At 36.5% G+C, this 24,340-nt stretch overlaps 1 protein-coding gene across 1 annotated transcript in view; it reads left to right on the top strand.

Annotated features, from left to right (window-relative positions):
* The first annotated feature begins 3,280 nt into the window (after window positions 1–3,280).
* Window positions 3,281–24,340, top strand: part of LOC145680510 (protein Tob1-like) — a 172,466-nt gene continuing 151,406 nt past the window's right edge. The window contains exon 1 of the mRNA XM_081751104.1: window positions 3,281–3,479. The gene's annotated coding sequence lies outside the window, so the exon portion shown is untranslated. The remainder of the gene's footprint in view (window positions 3,480–24,340) is intronic.

The raw sequence follows: 24,340 nt of genomic DNA, 5'->3' as shown, positions 1-24,340 counted from the left end.
GCCCAACAGTCCTGTAATTACATGTCAATTTTGTGCACGTGTTTTAGCAAGCAATGTCAAAAAAACGATACTGAGTTGTTCAAAAAGAATGGTGCAGAACTTAGGCATATTTATTTTGTACTGAAAGGATGCACAAAAACAAAATTAGTCGGAAAGAAGAAAGGATGGTTGTGAGTTTTCGTAAACATTACAAATGTTAGACTTTCTCTGTAAATTTGGGGGTCCCCATTCAGATGAAGAAGGCATATATGAGGATTTTAAGACAAATTGCATTCAAATTATGCCAAATATTGTATATTTATGAGTACAATGTGGGGGGCCACATGAAGTTTGGGGGCCCTGGCCCCTACGGTCCTCCCAGGATCGGCGCTCTTGGACATGAGTACCCTGGCTAACTCGAGAGACGTTGAACCGATAATTCAGTTTCTATCAAACACGTCCCAATGTGTCTTCGCACGAACATCCAGTAAGTTCAAACTTCTGCTCCCAGTGTGAAATGCAACTCCTACACGGCGCTCAATTTTTGAATTTTGTACGAAAATGTCTCTGCACTGTTATGACAAACCCTGTTCGTGCAAATTCCATTATACAGAACATATGCTCTACTTTCGTAGTCACCATATTCATTATCAACTACAGCCTCTAGTGGCTTTGATGTAAACTATAAACACAAACTATAAAACTTATTACTTTCTTTTCTTCTTCCTGACCAATTTTTCTTACGTCGTTTCAGTACAAACTAAATACGCCTTAGTCTTACACTGTTATTACACTGTTATATTTAAAAAGAATAGTGCAAGACTAAAGAGTATTTATTTTGTACTGAAATGACGTAAGCATATACATATCAAAATAGTGTTCCAGTGCAGGACTTTTACATTATACATCTCCTACCCTGACAAATTTTTGTCATAAAGTTTAATAGTAATAGTAATGGCAAAACAATTAAATCTTTAAGTTTATGACGAGTGAAGTGATTCATTATGATAGAATTGGTGAAATGCAAATTTGAAGGAAACAAGAGAGCCTAGACAAAACCAGAAGACACGGTATTGTCCACCACAATCTCACATGACCTGGGATTGAACTATTGATCTCTTGCACAAGAAATGAGCTCCTTACCACTCAATCATCGTGCCCACCACAGTAGTTGTTCTTTTGTTGTTTGTTAAAATTTAGCGTAACTTTTCAGCACCGATGTTCCATGAGACGTGGATCTATAGTTTAAAGTAGAATCCAAACTAATGTTTTTTTTTTTTTAAGGCATACTTCTTGAAGGTTTGGCCCGAAGCTAAAATAACTTAAATTTCGTCCGTCTGCAAGGGAAGTATTTTAGCAAATCGTGTCCCAGTGCAACCTCTTCGCGATTTGATTTTGTCTCCACCAGCCCGGACAAAACTTTCTGGAAGAAGGTCTGACTGCAGTACACTCAATTTAGAGATGGAGTGGGTCAGTAGGTCATGGGTCAAGTGGGTCAAGATTTATCAGTGGGTCGTGGGTCAACAGAATGTAACCCACTGCGACACACTCCCCTCCGTGACTCACTCTGACCCACCGACTCGCTCTGTCCAGTGCATTGTAGACAGCATTTTCTGAACACTGGTAAATTTGTCTACGATTTACTTTCAAGGCCTCCATTTTTCTTCTTTTTTCATTTGTTTCTGTTTACTTAGCTAAGATGAGCATACCTAACTGACAAATAAACTTTAGGCACAATTTGGATATTGATATTCGTGATTGTAATAGCAATAGGACTTGTTGGCTTTCGAGACACAGTCTTTTTTTTTTCCTTCCTTTAAGTTGGTCTGTGTTGATTTGAGACTTTCGAATTTCATCCTATTTTTTATTGAAAAGTATATGTAATTCAAGAAGGAAATAATTATATGTGATAATTAAATTGAAATTCATCGTAATATGGCCCGTGACAAACACTTCATCATTTTATATATCTTGCAGGTCAGATCCACCGGTATTATAACAGAGTGGTTGATGCCTGAACGATTGACCGTAGAAATTTAAGCTCCGATTAGTGATAACTTCTCAGATTTGTTTTGTTGCAAGTGTAAACTCTTTATTCAGTTAAGAGAAGAGCGTAAATCAAGAGTCAGAGTGGAAGCAATGGGTTTTGTTGGTGGTGGGTCAGGGTGAGTTATGGTGGGTCCAGTGGGTCGATGGGTCACGGTGGATGGTGTGTCAGTAAGTCATGCGTCAAGCTTTCATTGACCCACACCATCTCTGATTCAATGCTGTTCACTGAGAATCGAACATGGGATCGTATGCACCAAACTCGCGAACGTTAGGCACTATACCATTGGAAAGATAATAGTACTACTGTAGTCATGAAACGAAATAAAATGAAATCTTTAAGTTTTACGTTCCATGGTTATGCAGGCTAGCCTAAAAGAGACGGTAATGATGAGAATAAATTAAATTTTGGAATGAAGAAAGTGGGAAGAAACGGGAGAACCCCGAGAAACGGGAGAACCCACACGGTGTTTGTCCACCACAATGCTTACTTCGTGCGAGCGGGAATCGAACCAAGGACCCCATGCACCAGAGGTGGACGCTCTACCACCGAGTCACCGCGCCCCCTACTAGTAGTTGTATACATAATGAATACCAAAACATAATATCAATAGCAAAAGGCCTAATTAAAGATATCTTGGTTCCTTCCACAGTAAATTTAGGAGTTTATGTAGTGTGTTCAATGCACACCAAGGGAGTACAGGAATTGAACCTTTATCAGCAGCTGAGGACGTTATCGATCTTACCGTACCTTTTTCTTTTTTTAATCATGTCATCATTGAAGCAAAATCAAACAGGAATAAGCTATTGGAATTAATGCATAGTCACTATAACAAACTATGTATAGTATATGGAATTGTATACAAACACCAGCTGGTTGCAAGAATCAGCTGATTTACAGCACGGTAAATCGCGTCTAGTTTCTCAACATGCATCACCCTTATTCCACCGCAGTGATCATCCCGTATGTAGTCTTGTTCCTCTCAAAAAGAAATTCTCCCCTTGGAAAAGTAGTTCCGAATATGTGTCGTTCAGTTTTATGTACGGATCACTTATCAAAAGTTTATGTTCACAGTTGATTTTACCTTTAATTAACATGTTGTCTCAAGGTATCAAATACCTATTGATTGCCTCTGGAAGTGGTTAATGCTAGCTCATCTGCTGCGTTGCGTAGCCGTGACGTCAGGCGGAAGGATACGTAAAACGTGAGACTTCGTTATATAGCAGACGACAAAACTCAATACCGCTTACTGTCACTGCTACGCGAGGACGGGTGAGGGTTTGTACATTAGTAAATTGTGAAAAATCGGACAGTATTTTGTATTTTTGTACTTTTATACGAAATTCAACTATTAAAAAAAGACGCTTAAAACGATTTAAAAAAAATAATTAAAAAAAGAGAAGAAACGACACTGCGGAAAAACGAGACATTCATAAGTTATTCAATAAAGAGGGTGAGTACCTATTTTTTTGCTACTATTTTTCTTTAATATATATTACATAAATGTATTAGTAGCATGTGCATTCTGTTATGCAAATGTGTATTATGTGTTATCATGCAAAACTCTGAGAAACGGGATGTGTTATTATGAAATATCAGATAATAGTTTATTCTTACCACAACCTCGTTACAATTACATCGGAACTTCCCCCGGAATGTTTGCTTTGAATGAATACGAGAAAAGTAGGGGATCATAAGTTGATATGATTGTGCATATATCTGAATACGAACTCAAGATAATTGGCTTATTTTATGAATAATAATAATAACTATATTATTGTTATTATTATTTGTAAAAAAACCATCTGTAGTTCTCTATTATCCCTTGTTATTTTAATTGTGCAAAAAATAACCATGATGCAGCTATTGTTTGAACCGGCATATGATACAGAATATAAACTAAAGCATTTCCCATCAAGCTTTGCTGCAAAACGTATTTTACAGTTTCATTAGTATTTCATTTTTTTTTTTTTTTTTTTTAACTCTTTGTGGGCGTGTCCAGCAACTTAAGGACTACCACAGTCTCACTCTTACACTTTGTTGCTCTGAGCTAAGGAATGGGGGAAGAAAATACCTTTGGCCTCGATTCAAAAGTATCTTCAAACTTGCCTGAAGACGTTCAGGGAATTAAATGCAGAAAATCAGTGGTGCCAGAAGTCGAACCCGGAAGTTCTAAAATATAGTACTAATGTGCTTTCAACTTCATTATTTCCGCCCAACTATTATTATTATTATTATTATTATTATTATTATTATTATTATTATTATTATTATTATTATTATTATTGAAATGAAATCTAAGTTTTATGTCCCACGCTTATGCCGGCTAAGCTAAAGGAGACGGTGATGCTTAGAAATGAATAGAATGGTGGAGTGAATAAAGTGGAAGGAAACCGGAAAACTCCAAGAAAACCGACGCACATGGTATTTTATAGGCCTACCACAAAGTTAACTTGGCACAAGTTGGGATCGAACCAAGGACCCCACGTATCAGAAGTGAATACTCTACCACTGAGCCACCGCGGCCCCTATTATTATTATTATTATTATTATTATTATTATTATTATTATTATTATTATTATTATTATTATTATTATTATTATTATTATTATTATTATTATTAGTTAAATCCCACTTTTTCACGATAGCTAATCCATGTGTTCAAGAAGATATATGCTGAATTTCTACCGTGGTTAAAGCGTTTTATATAACATTTAAAAATCAAAACGTAAATTTTATTTTACCAACCATGCCGCTATTATAAAGGATAATGCGGTTAGGGAACGTGCCATTTACATCGGAGATCTAGGTTCGACTCCCGACGGGAGCTCATATGGTTCGAATTCCACGTTAAGCTGTAGGTTCACGTCTCATATAGCCTTGCTGCTAAAACTTGAATCAAATCAAATCAAATAAAGGACAATACTATAAAAATAGTTTACATTAGCTTCTATATGTTTTCCCCCGGTATATGTATAAACAGTCACACGCACGCACGCACGCACACACACACACACACACACACACACACATATATATATATATATATATATATATATATATATATATATATATATATATATATATATATATAATATGACTAATACCTTGTGACATTTATTGTACTTCTTAATATGTGGAAATGTGTTAGATAATGTGAGTTCTGTAGTTCAGTGTATATATGTGCATGCAATGCTAAGCAACTCCTTACATAAATATAAAATTAAAAGTAGCTGCAAAGTGTGCAAATGAGGTCATATAATGCAGATAATTGTGGGTTAGAACTCCCACGAAAATCCTCAAGTTTACTTTGAATAAAATACATTTCGAGTCTCATTAATAATGAGGCTTCTTGATTATTTTTTTTTTCTAAAAAAAAGGAACATATAATTCCCTCTCTGATTTAGGGAGCACCGTGACTCAGTGGGAGAGCGCTTACCTCTGATCTGTGGGGTCCTTGGTTCGACCCGCGGTCAATTAAGTTTGGGGTGGACAACGTCGTGCCCGTGTGTTTCTTGGGATTCTTCTGTTTCCTCCCACTTTCTCATTCCACCAATTTTTACATTTCCATTCACTTGCCTTAATCTTAGCCTAAATGACATAATTGGGGGTGAAAGATTTCCCCCTCTCCCTCTCTCAAAGGCTTCAATAAATCGTTTGTTTATTGAAGTTTAGTGTCCCTTTTCAGCATCGGGACTGTATGAGACGTGGACCTGCAGTTTATGGTGGAATCTTTATCATCACATTGCGTTCATATTTACTGCTCTTCCATCAGGACCCGAACCCGGGACCACGCGCACCAAAGACATTTACGCTAGCTACCAAACCAGCTGGGAAGTCTTGTCTGGGGATTGTCAAAGGACAAAATGTTGGCGCAGCTTACTACAAAATAATGTCGTACAGGTACTAACTGATCACATATCATTTAGTGTCCTTTCCGCTGGTGTAGTGGCTAGCACGCGGCGCGCGCGCCTTCTGTGCACGTGGTCTTAGGTTGGATTCGTGGTATGAGAGAGTTGACATTTTTGAACGCATTGCAGTGATTCAAATTTCACCTTACACTCTAGGTTCAGGTCTCATACTGCCTTGGTGTTGAATAGGGATATACAAACACATGAATTATTAATGAGTCAAATCTGCAATGAAACTTGAGATCTATGCGGCTAGACCAAATGAAATGAATATAACATGTGTAGCGTTTACGAAGGATAAGGGGTAGTTCTGTACATAAAATTATCCTTTGATTATGCTAGACGTGTACGGGTCCCAAGTGAATAATGACAACGCGACTATTTGAATGTAAAGCTCAAATGTATTACCACTGGGCTACTCGAAAGAGCATGATGATAATGATCATGAGAAAATGTATGCAATTTACACTTAAAGTAGAAAATCCTTTCCTGTTGTTAATTGAAAAGTACTTCTGTTTGTCTTACGTAATTAAAACTACAGATTTCTTAATTATACAATAATTTAAAACTTTTGACAAACTATGAATGTTATGTAATATATTTGCTTGTTAGAAATGTATTTTCTGCATTCAGCAACAAATGCTTAAGAAGTGACGAGAAGAATTTAACTATAGTAGTTCTAAAAGGAGCAAGATGAAAAGAACACAGTTTTAAAGTTTAAATATATTCCCATGTTCTTCTCTGCTAGTATGTTTCATCTGAACATTTTGCCTATCCCATTTTCATGCAGTGCAATCAGGTCGGTTTGCGGAGTCAGTAGATGAAATGAAATGAAAATGAGATGAAATTTCTAAGTTCAACGTCCGACGATTATGCCTTTTTCGCTAATGGAGGATGGATGATTAAGACAAGTGAATGAAGATGGAAGGATTGGTGAAATGAAATGTGGGAGGAAACGGGAGCGCCCTGAGAAAACCCAAGAATACGATGTTGTCCATCACAAACTTACTTCATCGGGGATCGAACCAGGGACCTCATACACCAGAGGTAAGCGCTCTATCACTGAGCCGCCGGCAGATAAGGAATAGGGTGACCACATCTTTTCCCCTAATAGTGCTAAAGAATATCCGGACCCTGAACTGAAGAGATAAATTTGAGATGCAATATTACTTACATAACTTGCAAAAATTAAATAATTGTGGCTTCAATACTCAGACAATTGCTTGAATACGTTATTTAATTTTCTTCTGCCATAAGACATTATGATTTCCTGTAGTATCAGGATCCAGAAACAAAATAATTATGTATTATTAATAGCAAAGGCATCGTGTATTTACTTAAGCTCTTTTATAGGGTTGCCCACGCGATGCAACAAGACAGAATTTTTGAGACGAGACAGATAGCTCTTCCACTAGAAGCAGATATAATTTCCGAGTCGAGTGTAGACATCACTTTTACAACACCTTTTCGAGACGGGAGACCCTATACTCTTATCTCGTAGATACATACCCTTATCAGTTATCGTCAATTTCAATCTGAGAATCTTGCTCCTCTCCATTTAAAAAAAAAATCGTCATACAGATTCAATTTCTAAACATCTGTCTAGTGTGCTTACATTGAAAAAAAAATTGCGTGACAAACAATACTAATATTCTGGAAGAGTTCACTTAATTCATAATAAATATAGATACATGTTTTGGGTAAATGAAAATAGTTACGTTCCGATTAAATTAATACTACTTCTGACATTAAGGCACAGTAACAAAACTCTCTCCTCTACCGAAAATTTTCTGAAAATCCCAGATCATAAAAGTTTTTTGGTGACAACACCATAGTGTTTCTTTTCTCCTCTCCTACTTTTTTTTTTTTTTTTTTTTTTTTACATCCGACTAATTCTTTAGCCTTACAGAACCTGGTTGCCGGAAAACGGACGTTAAATTCTATAATAATAATAATAATAATGACAATAAAAGACAGTTACTATCATTGTCTATTTCTATTGAGCTATTGCCAGTCTTCGTTCCCCTAACAATTTAATTTTTGTCCATTTATTTCTGAACTTTTAAAATAAAAACGAAAGAATTACTACGAATTTTTTTCTAAAAATTTTTGTTTCTTAAGAGTACTTGTATCCTGATAGCTGCACTACTCTGCTATGCACTAGAATATTTTGGGTTGCATAACTTTAGGGGCTGTATACATATTTCTGCTATTCAACGAAACTCAATTTTCTGGTTAGAGTTGATATTCATCTGTCTTCCTTACATAGAAATTTCAATATTTTATATCAATGGTTCTCAACCTTTTTAACTGACGACATTCTTGTTTGATTTTTTATTAATCATGATATAAAATACTAGTATAAGTCTATAAGTTTCTATAAAGTAATGACTATGAAGTACTGGCGTTGGCGGCGTTGAATGATTCGGTCTGGCTAAGAGTTTATTTTAACTAATTACCAAATACTATATGATTTTTAAATTCTAAAATTTCACGACACGCCCTATGGCACTGCGCGGCACAGTAGTTGCCAACCACTATCTTATATATATATATATATATATATATATATATATATATATATATATACTATTGGTGTTCAAAATGAGAGAATTGAGGAGAATGAAAAAAACATTTCAAAGAGGAAGATCGAGAAATATGAAAGAAACATTTCCAAACCTGAATCTAAGAAAGAAAGACAGAAAGAAGGAGAGAGAGAGAGAGACAAACAGAAAGAAAAACTCCTCATTAGTCTCAGGACTTGCTTACAAAAAAAGACACTTCTGTAATAATAATATCAATACGTCAATCACGTTCAACCAATCAATCACTGTATCAATCCCCCAGTGTTTTGTGAAAGAAAAATATAAATTCACCACAAATCAACTAAATTATCAACTTGCATCTAATTTTAATAGTCATATTCCCAACACGCCTTTTCGTTTTCTTTTTTTAGTATCATTGCTTAGACTTAAAAAATACGTTAGTAATTTTATATTGTGTAGTGGAGCGAACGAAAATAATGGAATATGGTCTTATTTCTAAAGGTCTTAATAAAAGAAAGTCATCAGACACAGATTACAACTTTATAAGCTTACTTCTACCTGTACTATAACATGCTTTTTGTAAAAGAGATATTCCTATAACCTTGATTGATACAGATTTTTATTTTGTTTATTTCTTTTATCCTTCTCCCTATATTATTATTATTATTATTATTATTATTATTATTATTATTATTATTATTATTATTATTATTATTATTATTATTATTATTATTATTATTATTATTATTATTTAACTGCAACACACAAACTATGTAAACTCTATGGTAGTTGAAGTGCTTTAAGTTTGGTTGTATGTGTGGTTAGTACGTAGATTTCTATCTCCGTTATTTTGAGCTTTCTAGACCGAAATTTGTTAGCTGCTGTTACAAGAAGCTGTCTAATTGCTTTATGATAATGTGAAGATGCCCAAAATTCTGGCAGTTTTACCGAAAATTGAACTCAGGGCATCAGCACTAAACTCTCGGTCGCTACAAAAGAGCACTTGTAACTAATACTTACACATTATTATGGAACATTGTATACAGACTCCAATATATATTGATTATCATGTATAAATTTATATGCAAGTAATATAGAGGATCGTATAATTAAGCGTTTGAAAGGTAATTTGTCCATGGTAAGCTCCCAAGCTTCCCATCAATCCTAGGGTGGAGGAAACCAAGAAGAAGAAATTGATGGAAATACATTTTCTCTTGTAGCAATCAGCATTGTCCCCAAAAGTTAAGTAATAAGCTGTGACAATTATACTTATATGTTGAGTGGCGGCTTTTGAGGGAAGTTACATCCGCAAAAATGTACACTTTATTGCCACAAATTGAAGGAAGAAAACTTTTATAGAGTTTCAGAAAGCAGCAAACAAAGAATTAGTCTTCTCTTACCTTTAGAGATAAAATTCAAGTTTTTACCGATGTGACTTCTCTCAACAGCCGTCACTGAAGTCAATGAAGATAAAATTGAGTGCAACTTCTTTTTCTTTTAAATTATTTTGAATAAAGAATGAAAAAAAAAAACAAATACAGAAAAAAGTGTAAACATTACAAGGTTGTGGTTGTAAAATTTTTAGTACTTCCGTGTAACTGAAGGGTGAGCGCGTGTCTTTCGTGAATCTGGCTTCAAGTTTGATTCTCAGTGTTTGCACTTGAATTTCCGCGGTGTTGAGTAACGATCGCGAATAATTTGAGAGCTACTCGAATGCAGAAAATTAATTATTTAAAAACTGTCTGTCTGTCTGGCCATACCCAAAGCATATATTTTTTTGGACATTTATCTTTCATTTGTGCAATATTTCGAAGAAAACAAATATTTATAAAATGTAGTGAGTATTCTGCTAAATACTATATTAACTTTAACTAGTTATCAAGAAACAAAACTTTATGTCCTAAAGAAAGAAAAATAAGAAACTGTGGATGGCCTATCAGTAGTTATAAGGAAAAGATAAACAAAAGTCGTTAAATGTGAGATATTTCTGGAATTGTGTTATCAACTGCAATTTTTTTTCCTTCCCTTTGCCGTATGCCTATACAAGGTTGCATTAAAATATGTCGATTTGGCAACGATGCCTCGGTGTAGGATCACGCACGTAAGAAGCAGGCGGAACCAAAAATATCACGTGACTACACCATGCCGTGACGTATTGCTACCAAACTAGATATTAGAATAGCCACACAACGTTGCCAAAGCCGGATGAATTAAATGCCTTGTTGGAAGCGTTTTAAATTTTAAATAGACTCCTCAGTTGAGCGATTGATTGTTCTCAGATGAGCACACATATGTCTGTGTGTGAGTGAGTGCGTGTTGGTTAATTCAGACTGCTGGCCATACGCAGCGCTGTTTTTTTTTTTTTTTTTTTTTTTTAAATTAATTTATGTGTATCTCTATTTGGAACAAGTAGCTTGCCTACCTTTTATGCAAGCTTGCGTGTTGCGAAAGAGTTTCACAGCCTGTGGACCACGATTCACACGGTGTAGCATCCGCATCGATTTTCTCTTTCAATACCCTGTACAAGTAAAAAGCAATATGATAGGTATACGATGGCCTGTTAATTTCAGTCGTACTAAAACTGCTGACATTTTTAGTTAGTATTATAGATTAGTTGAGGACTAAACGTTACTTTCAATGCAAGGTAAACCACGCACACAGAAGACATGCACGATTAGAAAAATGAATTACAATGCGGTTCCAAATTCTAAGTTAAATGTGTACCACAGAGTCATCATTCTTCAGATTATGAATAATACAGTAGTAAGTATAGTTTATATACCCGTCAAAAGCTCTCTTGGGTTTGGTCCGTGTGGCCCCGAGCCCCATTCACAGTACATAACTTTAGATGTTGATCACTCTCTTAGAATAACTATAATGAATTTGAGTTAAGGAAGGGGCCGTGGTGGCTCAGTGTTAGAGCCTTCATCTCCTGTGCATGGGGTCCTTGTTCGATCCCAGCTGGCGCCTAATAAGCTTTGTGGTGGACAAACACCGTGTGCGTGGGTTTTCTCGGGGTTCTCCCGTTTCCACTTTCTTCTCACCAATTTTTTCATTACACCATTTCCTTCATTTCTCATCATTACCGTCTCCTTTACCCTAACCGACATAATCGTGGGACGTACAACTTAAAGATTTCATTTATTTTGAGTTAGAAAGAGCAAATATGTACAATATACATTTAACATATGTAGCCTATCTCGGAGATCACCGGTGGTAACTATAACTGCCCTGCACACCCTATACCCCTTCCCCTTAAGTAATTAAACTCAATTCGTAAGGTTTGACTTTTAGTCATAACAGTGAGATGCAGGTGAAAATCAAGTTTCTCCGGCAATGTTTCTAGCAGATCATGAAGTTACCGTCTGAAATACGTATCTGACTTGACATGTATGCATTATAGACAGTCCTTGCTACGTGACAGAACAGAGCAATAACTCATTTTAACGTTTTAAGAGAAACGCCTTATATTGGTAGATGATATATCAAGTAGAAATAAAGTTTTACAGCACACATACACGCATATTTCTGCCTATAAACAATGCGAAAGTACCGCAAGTAACTTCTACTTGATGTGTACTGGTTATGTTCCAATATTCTAAACAGTGATTACTAGTAGTAATAGAGAAACGAAGAAAATTCTCTGGAGTTCACAATTAAAAATCTAGTTTACTTGAGTGGGGAAAATACCCTCCCTCTTTGCTGGTCTAGTGACTAGCGCACAGTCTTGGTGCATGGGACCAAGAGTTTGATTCGCACTGAGAGAGTCTTGAAATTTGGTTGTTTAGATTCTACCTTAAAACCGGAGGGAGCTCCTTCGTGGCTAAGCGGTTAGCGCACGCGCCTTTGGCGTGGGAGACCCGGGTTTGATTCCCGGAGGGAGCTCATGTGGTTCGGATTCCATAAGTTAATCAGTAGGTCCACGTCTCATATAGCCTCGCTGCTGAACGGGACGTTAAACTCAACTCAATAAACAATAAACAATTAAAACCGGAGGTCCACGTCTCATAGAACCTCGCTACTGAAAGGGACGCTAAAGCTTCAATTCAGCTATCCAGTTGAGCTGGAAAAACTCTAAATCTAGATACACTATCAGGGAAGGGTTCCGTAATCTAGAGGTTAAAGCGTTGGACTCTCATCCGTGTGGTCCCGGGTTCAATTCCTGGCTGGTGCATCACAATTTTTGGCGTCACCTAGCGTCATGAGGCAAACTGGAGACTCACGTGAATAAAAAACGTGACAGCTACTAGGTTCTGATACGCCTGTTACGAGACAGAGCGACGCAACGCACTGACCACGTGTTGGCCGCTAGGCTAGAAGTAGTTCAGTCGGTCGCTAACAGATGGCGTTGGAGCGGATTACGTCCATAAAGGGCTATAACACCAGTGGTTAGGTTAGTTTAGATATACTATTAGAAAATCTCCTTCGCAATCATTAAGTAATTCTTTCATTTTGAGTCTCTTGTTGGTCAAGCAGTTAGCGCACGTCCTAGTTGTACCCGATGGCCTGGTTTCGATTCCGGTAGGGACCTCGAGTATAAATCTGACTGAGTAGTGGTTCAAATCCTGCGTTAAACAGTAGGCTCCGTCCTGTATACACCTGGAAAAATAGGTTAAATTTCCATCAAACAATCAACCAACAAAATTCTTTCACTAAATACCGTGATATTATGTCACGGATGATTATAACGTTTTGCTCCACACGACGCACCTCTCCTAAATTCACTTGACATGTTTCCCTTAAAGTAACAGTATTTCAATGGTTCTGACCATTAAGACCTTCCTCCCTTCACAACCCTGGGATGCGATCTTGGTTAAAACTTACTTTCTTATCTGATTGTTTTCAACTAATTTCCTTCCCCTCTAAGTCTTCAGTGCGATTCTGCATTATTACTCTGTTGTAGGCACCCCTGGATATATATTTGGCAGTAATTTTATCACAATACTAGCAGAATTGAACAGTATGCAACCTGCAAAACTGTAGTGTAGTTTGGGTCGTCTAACTTGAGGAGCTTCTGCGATACTCTCTAGTTTATAAACCTGCGCAACATGTGACCTCCCCAAAATCTTCAGTCGAGTTGTAAGTCGAAAAAATGCCTTCGTACGCGCTTAGATCTTGTGATGATTTGTCTGTGTACAAAATGTGGTGGCTCTAGGCGACTTCTTTCTATGCGAAAATCTTATGACAGACAGACTAAAATATGCACACACACACACACAGACACACACACACACACACACACACACATACACATATTCAGAAATACTTTAGTATTGGTAAGGACAAGAATGCATATTTAGGGAGTTTTTTTTCTGATTTATATGCCTCATGTGCAATGGAAAGTGTTTAACTGTTTCATAAAAGCTTAAGAGACGTGGCAACTCTGCATCAGAATTGCCTATACGAACACTTTTGTGCCATATGTGTTTTTTTTTTTTTTCAACGAACATACAAGAGTTGAAGCACAAGTGTTAATATTTATCACAAACCATATTGTTATCAGTGTTGAATTAATCTGTTGATGGGATCACAAACAAATAAGGAGTTGGAAATTTTCTATTTTTTTTTTTTTTTTATTAGTGACTTCATGAGAAAAACGTAAATGTAAGTAGGAGAATTATGATACTGAGTGATAGATTAAAAAAAAAAAAAAAGACACTGTAAATTGCAAGGAACAATAGCTTGAATAAGAGAACGAGTAGGGGAAGGGGGGGAGCCACTGATTGTAATAGACAATGCATACATACAGATGTCAAATTAATGTCTTATAATATTTTTGTGTCACGTTTTCGTAAGTGCTTATGTATGTACAGATAGACTCGATGTCTCTTTTCTTGTTTGAAGGTCACCTTGAAACAACCCATCAGCACATTCGAAGACAGGCTTGTACTGGTTACAAAGTGGGAAAGTGATCAAATTAATTATCGTGTTATTAGTTATTGTTAATAGTGTCAATTTTTTTTTATTCAACTATTGCAAATGTTTAGCACTGTTTAAGTTCGTTGCGAATTCACCCGTTTTTTCTTCTCTTCTAGGGAAAATATTTTTTTTAAAGTGCTGACACATGTCTTTAATTATTTATTTAAAATGAAATGTCTAAATACCAAATTTCATGTCTCTAGCCTTAATACATTACGAGATATTGACATTTTAATATAATAATTGCTACTCCTATTCCTCCTCATTTTCCACCCTGAACTTCCAGAAATTCTTCCTTAGTGGTACCTTACGTCAAAAATCCTATGTACTGTCAAAATTTGAAGTTTTTAGCGTAAGCAGTTTTTCCTGGGTATTGATCAATCAGTCAGGACTTCTTTTATAAAGAGAGATTGATGTCACCAATTCGCATATCCAAAACATAAATCAGATGTAAAGAGCATAGATGTAACATACATGTCTGTAGAATTTTGGATTTAAGGAGGAACTTGTTTCCCTTACCAGGAGGTGGTCCATGATGCTCCCTCAGTGTCGCATTTTGTGTCTCAACGCCCTCTTATGGGCATTTGGCTTTCTTCTAGAAAATTTTATCTGTGAGCGCAAGATCAAAATGTAGGGGACTGCACGAGGACACTATTTTGTTAAAGGACGTGGCTTGTACAAGAGTGGTATATAATAGCAATTTTGTTTATCTAATCTCTGAGAGGGATGTTGGCTAACTCTGCGGGAGGAGCTAAGTCCCTCCCTCTCACAGTGATGTTTTCAGGGTTGTCCCAAGAGGCCCATCTTCGATCGTGCTCAAAACATAGATTACCATCATTTTCGCAGTACTACTTTCACCTCTCGTACATTGAAAGTACCCTCACTCTCGGGACAATCTGCTGAATCTTCACTGCCCCTGCAACTATGCCCGGAGGAAACAGTGACGATATGCCTTGCCAATTTCTAATATAATTCCAGGGGCGTAGCGTCCATGAAAGGTACATAAGCAAAATAATACATTAAAATAAATAATGCAATATCGATTTATGAATAATGCAGAATAGTATTATTAAAAATAGTGCATTAAATATTTTCCTTTGGTGTTCATTATGGCAGAGTAATGAAACAAATATTAGAGAATACCCTTTTACGATATAATATAAGATATATATATAAAATTTAGTAATATGTCCAAGAATCACCTGCATATCAAATTTCCTTATCGTTTTGAGGAACGAAACTATTACTATTTATAATGTGTATACCGCTTCCTGTTATGGATTTGATTTTCTTCCTTTTTTTGTTTTTAGAAAGAATGATCCATATTGCGTGCGGCAAGGAAGTAAGAGCGAACGGATGGCTAAGCTAGCAAAGTTATATTTTGAGTAAGGGCAATGTCCCCTTCGGTTCCTCCCTTTGTTACACCTCTTGACTTTTTGATATTATACTCACATACATATATATAAAATTTGGGTGTGGTTACTGCAGCTTGTGGTTTGGCCTTAGAAACAGTTATATATGATTTGTGTGTGTGTGTGTGTGTGTGTGTGTGTGTTGAACATTGGTTTTCTGTTAAAAGCGAAAGTATTGACATGACCATTTGTGTAAAACCGTGAGCAATCGTTACTCTCGTTTTCGTCAAAAACTTTTTTTCTCTCACAGTTCGTAACGGGAAGTAAGTCAACCGAGCACTGTTGCCAAATTTCAGTTTTTCTTTTCTTTTTCTGTTACGTGTATTATTTGTTAGTCAAAGCTAGGCTATGGACGATTCTGTCTCTATACCTTGTTCTTCCGCAATGACTTGTTTTGTTTTCAGTGATTTCAAGCTTAAAGTATCCACAAAACTGTGGTGATGTTAGAAGTATGGTTTCAGGTGTTAACATATGGAAGCAATACAATGAAGTTCTGAATGGGACACACTGTGCGTTATAAAAGATTTTTTATAATTGCACTGATTTATAATAATAATAATAATACCATATTACAAATATAAACCCCAGGAATATCTTCAGAATTTTTTACAAGGAAAGAAAATGGCCGATTCCAAGGGGGAGCAATAGATCTAGCGAGGGGTAAAAGTAGATTTGAAAAGGTAGGAGGACGCATGATGTCGTTCTGTCCGTCGTGCATATCTTTCCTTTTTTTTTTTTTTTTTTAAGAAGTGGTGAGACGCCGTACATATTTTCTGCAAGTGGGGAACGGCGTCCTCCCGCGTTTGCCCTCACTTTAGCCGCTGGATCTAGCCACAAGCGTAGTTGCGGATACACATGTTTTAATGCACGCGTGCGCATAAAATATACATCATATGAAACAATAAATATTATGCATATATTCTTATTAACTACAGTAAATTTTTCTGCTATAGCAATATACCATTCAATAAGACCTGTAAATATATTACATACTATAGTATATGAATAAGCAAATTATTATGTTCTAATAGTGGCGGATCCAGGATATGATCAAGGGAGGGGCTAAACCATAGTTTGCCGCTTTATCCAGTGTAAAGCAGGATTGAAGCCCGTTTTATCCACTGCATACCTGAGCGTCAAGGGGGGCTATAGCGCGCCTGTGTTCTATTACGCTCTTCAAAGAACTGAACACCCTTTGAAAATCCACGGAGGCAAGTGCTCCCGCTTGCCCCTCGGTGCGGGAGACCATGATAAGCCCTATCACGAAAAACAAAAGCTTGAAACTATAGTGGGTCAAATCCATCATGACAGACAAAACTAGGCTATAGGTATAACGTGCAAAAGATCAAATTGTCTTAGTAGACAAGAACGAAAAATCAACTTTCATAATATATATTGTAGCGCCGTTAGAGAATACGCGGAAAATAGTAAATGGTAAGTACAGTGACTTAGCAATTGAAATTAATAGACGTCAAAACAAGAAACTATAACGCTAGCCCTTCTCTTAATATCTGCCATAGAATTTATACCAAACACTTAGAAGGCAGAATTGAACAAACTAAATATTAACATACACTCATCTCTTAAATTACAAAAGTCAATTTTGTTGTTATTAGCCATCATGATAGTAAGAAAGCTTCTTAGTAACCAGAGGATACACAATAGAGAAAAAACAATCATGGGTAAGGCCTATCACAACACCAGAGGGAGCTGAAATAGACAGAATAATAATAGAGCAAAAATTTGCAGGATCAAAATTGATATCATATCACGATTTAATCTATATTTCTGATTTCTCATGACCTTGCCACATACTCTTAAAGATGCTCCGAAATGGAATTGTCCTCTAGCCATGATTTTCAGGGACCTTTTTAATTAAGAAGTATAATAATGATAAATAAATTTTATAAATTTTAATGATCTGTTTAATTATTATTTTTTTTTAGAAAATAAAAGGTATAAAGTTCATAAATAACATGGAATATAATTATTAGCGATAGTTATTAGCTAGAAACATCTAACTCTCAATCATAGTTCGATTTGTTAGAATTAACTATGAAACTTAGGAAGACACAGTAGTCATTAAAAAAAAAAAAAACTTCGTATATCAGAGATGTATAACGGAAAGTAGATACTTCATAATAAATATAAGTTCTTAATCCAAACTAACTATTTTCATTCCTGCTCCTCTTAATATTGTAGGATTCCTCTAAATTATTTACCACGCACGGGTCCATATATTTATGTATAGATTTACATCTTTTAGGGTATTACAGCATCTTTCGCTTTAAGCCCATTACGTATGAGGGATGACGTCCGTAGTCGAACACACTATCGGGGCCACGGTGGCTCAGTGGTAGAGCGTTCAACTCTGGTGCATGGGGTCCTTGGTTCGATCTCATCTTGCGCCAAGTAAGCTTTGTGTTGCGTGCGTGAAACATCGTGTGCGTGGGTTTTCTCGGGGTTCTCCCGTTTCCTTCCACTTCATTCACTATATCATTTCATTCATTTTTTCTATTATCACCGTCTCCTTTAGCCTAGCCAGCATAATCGTCGGACGTAAAACTTAAGGATTGCATTTCATTTTCATTTTCGAACACACTATCAGGTAAAAGGGTAAGGAAGAAAGTGACCTTGGCTAGGTAGGATATTATGTGCCATCCCAACATTTGTCTGCTGTCACTGAGGAAAACCTAGGATAAATATCGCTCAGAATAGCTAGCCTGAGGAAAGCTGTTACACCTTTTTGACCGAGTGTCCCCAGCTGGGATCGAATTCATAATCGTTCACACCAAACACGAGAGCTGGGTCCATCAATTCTTAATCTTCTAGACAAAATTCACATTTTTATAATAATAATAATAATAATAATAATAATAATAATAATAATAATAATAATAATAATAATAATAATAATAATAATAATAATACATTTAAAAAAACTAAAGCAAGCAAGACTCTTTTTCTCCTTCAGCTTGTGTTAGCAGATGTTTAACGCTTCGTGGCACACATACCTGTCATTTTGTTTTGCATGCCGGGCGTTGAATTGTTCACGTTACATACATGAGCAGTATACGATTACATAACATGCAACCGAGGCAGACGTTCAAGGAATACCTTTTAATAAGAATAACAGAAAAGAAAGACAGAAAGAAGTATGTATATATATATATACATACGTATATTCATTTGTAATTTGCTCACACAAACAAAACATCACGAAAACTTCTAGTGCTGAGTTGAAATAATAACTAAAATTTTGAAGATGAAGCTGTTAATGTTACAGAAGAAACAAAAAATAATGTTTTATAAAATTACACGTGTGACTGTAGATGAAATGTTACGTATGAGGGTGGGTGGATGCTTGATTTAAGAAAGTACTTGTTGTTTGTCCTCGAATTGTGTATCATATGAATATGTACGGTCTAAAAGAAAGACACGCATATGATGTGTTAATAGGTGTTTGCGTACAGAATGCGTGACCAATTTGGATAGTTAGCATGTGTCTTGTATGTTAATACGTTTAAGAGTTTTGTAAAAGTGAACTATCTAAAGTGGTTGGTTGAAAATTATTTTCCCTCTTTTCCTTTTGCCACTCTTTTTTAACGCCCAAATGATGAAGTACACGCAGGGTTTGAGTTTTAGGAATGACACTTATTTTTTTTTTTTTTTCATCAAGGTCATATTTGATGGTATATTTTATACATTATTATAACTTTGTTATCCATACTTTTATATAAAAGAATAACTGTGACCGACTTATCAACGCCCAGATAATGTCCAAATACTCTTGTTGTCAGAAAGCAAGAAATAAAAAAGAATTTTTATATTTTTGGAAAGTAAGTATCATAAGATGGAATAAAGGAAAATTTATCATTATTATTATTATTATCATCCAAGACTAAGGTATCTCATGAATTCCTGAAATTAGGTAGACGAAACTCATACATAAAGTTCTCAGTATAAGTAACTGAAGACGTGTTTTAGCATCTTTGAAAATTCCGCTCCTAAAGGAGAGCAATAAATTTCTATAATTTTTAAAATTTCCCTATCTTTACTCAAATAGTACCCAATATGGAGGTTCCTTTAAGAGTCCCTATCACTGCGAAATTAAAATACCGCTAATTCTAGAGTAATTATGTGATATTTTCAAATAGATAAAAGATAATCGAAAAGTGGATCAAGACCTCCCTAGACGATGTTATTTTACATGAGGTACCGTTATCACGAGTCACCTAGTAGCTTTCCGTTTGCAGTTATTTAGAAACGCGAAAATAAATGCCGATTTTCTAAATATCTGGAAATCGAAAGCAGATAAATGAGTCATGATAACGGTATCTCAAGCAGAATAATATTGTCTAGGGAGGTCTTGTTCCACTTTTTGATTATCTTTTATCTATTTGAAGATATCACATAATTACTGTAAAATTAGCGGTATTTTAAATTCGCAGTGATGAGGCCTCTTAAGTTGGAGATGTGAAAATTGGTTTATGAACTCTTAATTAAAAATAAGGTAATACGTGTTCCAATGTTTTCCAAAATTTCGTTTAAAAAAAGGGGAGGGAGGGAGGGAGAGAGAGAGAGAGAGAGAGAGAATAGGGTCAGTTTCTACGATATTCAAATTTCTATTTCAGGATTAAGGATTTAGATTTCTGGGCTTTCCTGTCACGTATGAGGAACGACGACCCTCGGTGACCACACTATCCGAGAAAAGGGAAGGAAGAAAGGATTGGGAAAGGAAGGAAGCGGTCTGGGGCCTGTATCTTAGATACCATCCTTGGGTTCTTGGCATTTGCCTAGTGTGAATGAGGAAATCTCACTGAGAATGACTGGTCCGAAAAAGCTTTTACACTTTTTCAACCGAGTATCCTCACCGGGAATCGAACCCGAGACAACTTGCGCCACAAATTTCTGTTTTATATTTATTCAGCCTTATTCTTCCCGTGCGAAAAGCAGATATTTCTGGAGAAAGAGATGTCTACATTGCAGATGGTGGTGGAGAACAGCATTTTAAGCAAATCAGTCCCATGAACACACCATTTATACCTCATGATTTCCGAGCTAGGAAGGAAGGGCATTTTCACGAATGGGTGTACGTATTTGCATGTGTGGGTGTAACATATTTAAAATCTGTAACATTTCAGACAAATGGTACTCTACTGAAAATTAATTTGACTATTTAAAGAGGACAATCATGTTAATTCAGTGCTAGAATAGTCTATTTATACTATTCACCTCTAGTACAAGGGGTTCCTACTTTGTTCCCTGACCACGAGTTCTTCTCAAGTTATTTTCCAATTTACTTCAATTGATAAGCTTTAAAAAAAAAAAAATATTATTCACTTTTCATTCATCATGCAACTGCTTTATGTTAGAGTTTGCAAACGCACAGATCTGTTAAATCAAATTTCCCTTTAATAAAAGTTGCCCAAACAGCTTCTGTTGGTTTCTTTGTTTTCTTAGCTCACGTAAGCTGTAGCAGGGTATGTAGTTTCGTAATGAACGTAGAGATTGTTATTAATTCATCATAACTTAATTGGGAAAAATAACAAACTGTTATCTTTGCAAAGCTCTTTTCTTGCTTGTGCATATTACTTGCAACAATGAAAATATTTTTATTTTAAATATTAATGGATTTAGATGCTGTCGTGCAGTGGCGGATCCAGGGTATGATCAAGGGAGAGGCTAAACCATAGTTTGCAGCTTTATCCAGTGTTATGCAGAATTGAACTCCATTTTATCCAATGTATACCTGATTGTCAAGGGGGCTATAGCCCCTATAGCCCCTATAGCCCCCTTTGGATCCACCCCTGCTGTCATGTATAGATGTTTCTGTTGATTATAAATTCGTGTGGCATCGAGTTAGAGTCGTTTTTTGAGTCATTGAAGTTTCTGTCAATCCAGCATTCTCAGTCAACTGTGGGGCTACTTTAAGTAAGCCAGGAGTGTCAAACTCTGGATGGTTTAGAATTCAAGAAACAATGACATTGAGAACTGATCCACTGACCCCTAACTTACATACTTACACAGTTATGTTGTCAGCCATAGCGTTTCATTTATATATGTCATGTACTATCTATTTATATATGTCATGTAGGGCTAATATATCTATTTGATTGTGTTTGTGTTTAATTATATCGAGCCCAATATGTCACTGAACTCAAGACTAAAATGAAAAATCTCTAGGCATAGCAAAATAATACATCTTGACTGTTTCTCTTTAGCACTGAGAGCATATGAGTCGTGGTGCTATAGCTAGTGCTCTCAACGGGTCGGGTCGGGTCGGGTTGAAGACCGACCCGACCCGACCCGTGACCCGAATTGACTGACCCGACCCGATGACCCGACCCGACCCGACTGACCCGAACCGTGATCCGATCTGATTGACCTGACCCGATAACCCGACCCGAGCTGACCCGGTTGACCCGACCCGACAACCCGACCCGAATAACCCGACCCGACAACCCGACCCGAGCTGACCCGATTGACCCGACCCGAATAACCTGACCCGACAACCCGACCCGAGCTGACCCGACTGACCCGACCCGACAACCCGACCCGACTGACCCGACCCGACAACCCGACCCGAGTTGACCCGACTGACCCGACCCGACAACCCGACCCGAGTTGACCCGACTGACCCGACCCGACAACCCGACCCGACTGACCCGACCCGACAACCCGACCCGAGTTGACCCGACCCGACCCGATCCGAGTCGGGTCGGGTCGGGTCAACCCGACCCGTTTGAGAGCACTATGATCACGACACTGGGTGAACGCCAAAATGCACTCACATTGGGAAACTAGTTTTAAAAGCATAATTTTAGAAAATAAAGCATAAAGCATAATTTAAAATATATAGCACAATTCTTGGAAAATTCTCTTTAACTGAAAGTTTAACATACTGTGTTAATATTTTTAAAGCCAATATTTACAATGCAAAATCATTGAGAACATAACAATGCAACAATGAAAATCTTATTTTCATTTCTGTAAACTTTTCGGTGAAATCCTTTGATGTGGAGAAAAGAAAAAAGTAAAAGAAAAAATTTTTCTGCCAACAATGAATAGTATGCAAGAACTCCATACTATATTGTTACAGTGACGACGCCAGCTTTAAGTTCTTAGGGGGGCAAAGGAGGGGCAGATACATTTTCGGGGGGGGCTATTTGCCATACCAAAAATGACATATTTATTACGTTTGACTTATTTTACATTACATTGTGTATTTCGTTGCTGTTTTTATGTTAGATCTATATGATTATAAATTAAACTTATTTCAAATAAAATTTGTAACTAACAAATAAGTAACGTCTGCACATGAAATATTTTTCAATGAAAATTTTGAAGCCTAAACATAAATTGAATTACTTTCGCGTATGCTACAAGTAACACATTCGTCTATATGCTACGTCTCTCTCTCTCTCTCTCTCTCTCTCTCTCTCTATATATATATATATATATATATATATATATATATATATATATATATATATATATATATATATATATATAGCCAGAGAGAGAATTTACGAGGAGCTGCTGAAAATGTCGTAGTCCAATCCAGAAGGAGTGTAGGTACTAGGTAGAAAAATGAAATCGTAGTTTAGAAAAACATATCTCTGTATATACAAATATAAAGTTTCATATTAATAATGACATTCTTATTGTTTCTCAGGCCTCTGAAGTGATTATGTGTGCCCAAACATAATTTCACGAACATCCAGATCCTTACTGTTATAACATTTTTGTTCCACGAAGGAAAGTCACCGAAGTATATTAATTAGGAAATCAGTGAAACACCACGGGACTCTCCTCCGTTATATATGGTGGTGAAGAAGTAAGTGGCTTATTATAAACGTAGCAATTTCTCATCAAATTATGCATTACATCCAGGATGATTAAAAGCAATGACTCTTCCTGGAATCATGGATGCAATTTGTGACATTATTCTTGAAAATTGCAGCATTTCAGCCAATGGTGGATATAGCCCGGGGCCGGAGGGCCTAGGTCACCCCAGTTTTTGTGTGACAAAAATAATTTAAGCTATTATTTATATAGTTTTTAAAGTGTATAGTAAACTCACGATATATTTATTATAGTCTGAGGTCTGCACCCCGCTTTCTCAGTTTTTACCTTCTCAGCAAAACTTGTGTCAGAGATTCTGGGCATTTCTTTGGAACTCGTCGGTAGCATAATTCAGAATGGCTTGGGTATGCGCAAGTTCTCGGCATAATGGGTTCCCAAAATATATGTCAGGAGAATAAAAGGGTAACGGCATTAAGAGAAGTCTTCTCCCAGTTTGACCGTAATGCTGATCAATTTCGCTGACGAATAGTAACCATAGATGAAATATGGTTGTACCACTATAATCCTGAATCGGAACAACAGTCAATGGAGTAATAGCACTCATTTCTCCATCGCCCCAAAAAGTTCAAGACACAGAAGTAGGTTGAGAAACTGTTTGGAACATTCTTCTGGTATAAGTATGGAGTGGTAGACTACCTCCTCAATGGTCAGATATT

This window comes from Thermobia domestica, chromosome 3 (genome assembly GCF_964235325.1).
Source record: "Thermobia domestica chromosome 3, izTheDome1.hap1.1, whole genome shotgun sequence".
NCBI lineage: Eukaryota > Metazoa > Arthropoda > Insecta > Zygentoma > Lepismatidae > Thermobia > Thermobia domestica.
This window is presented reverse-complemented; position numbering and strand designations above follow the sequence as displayed.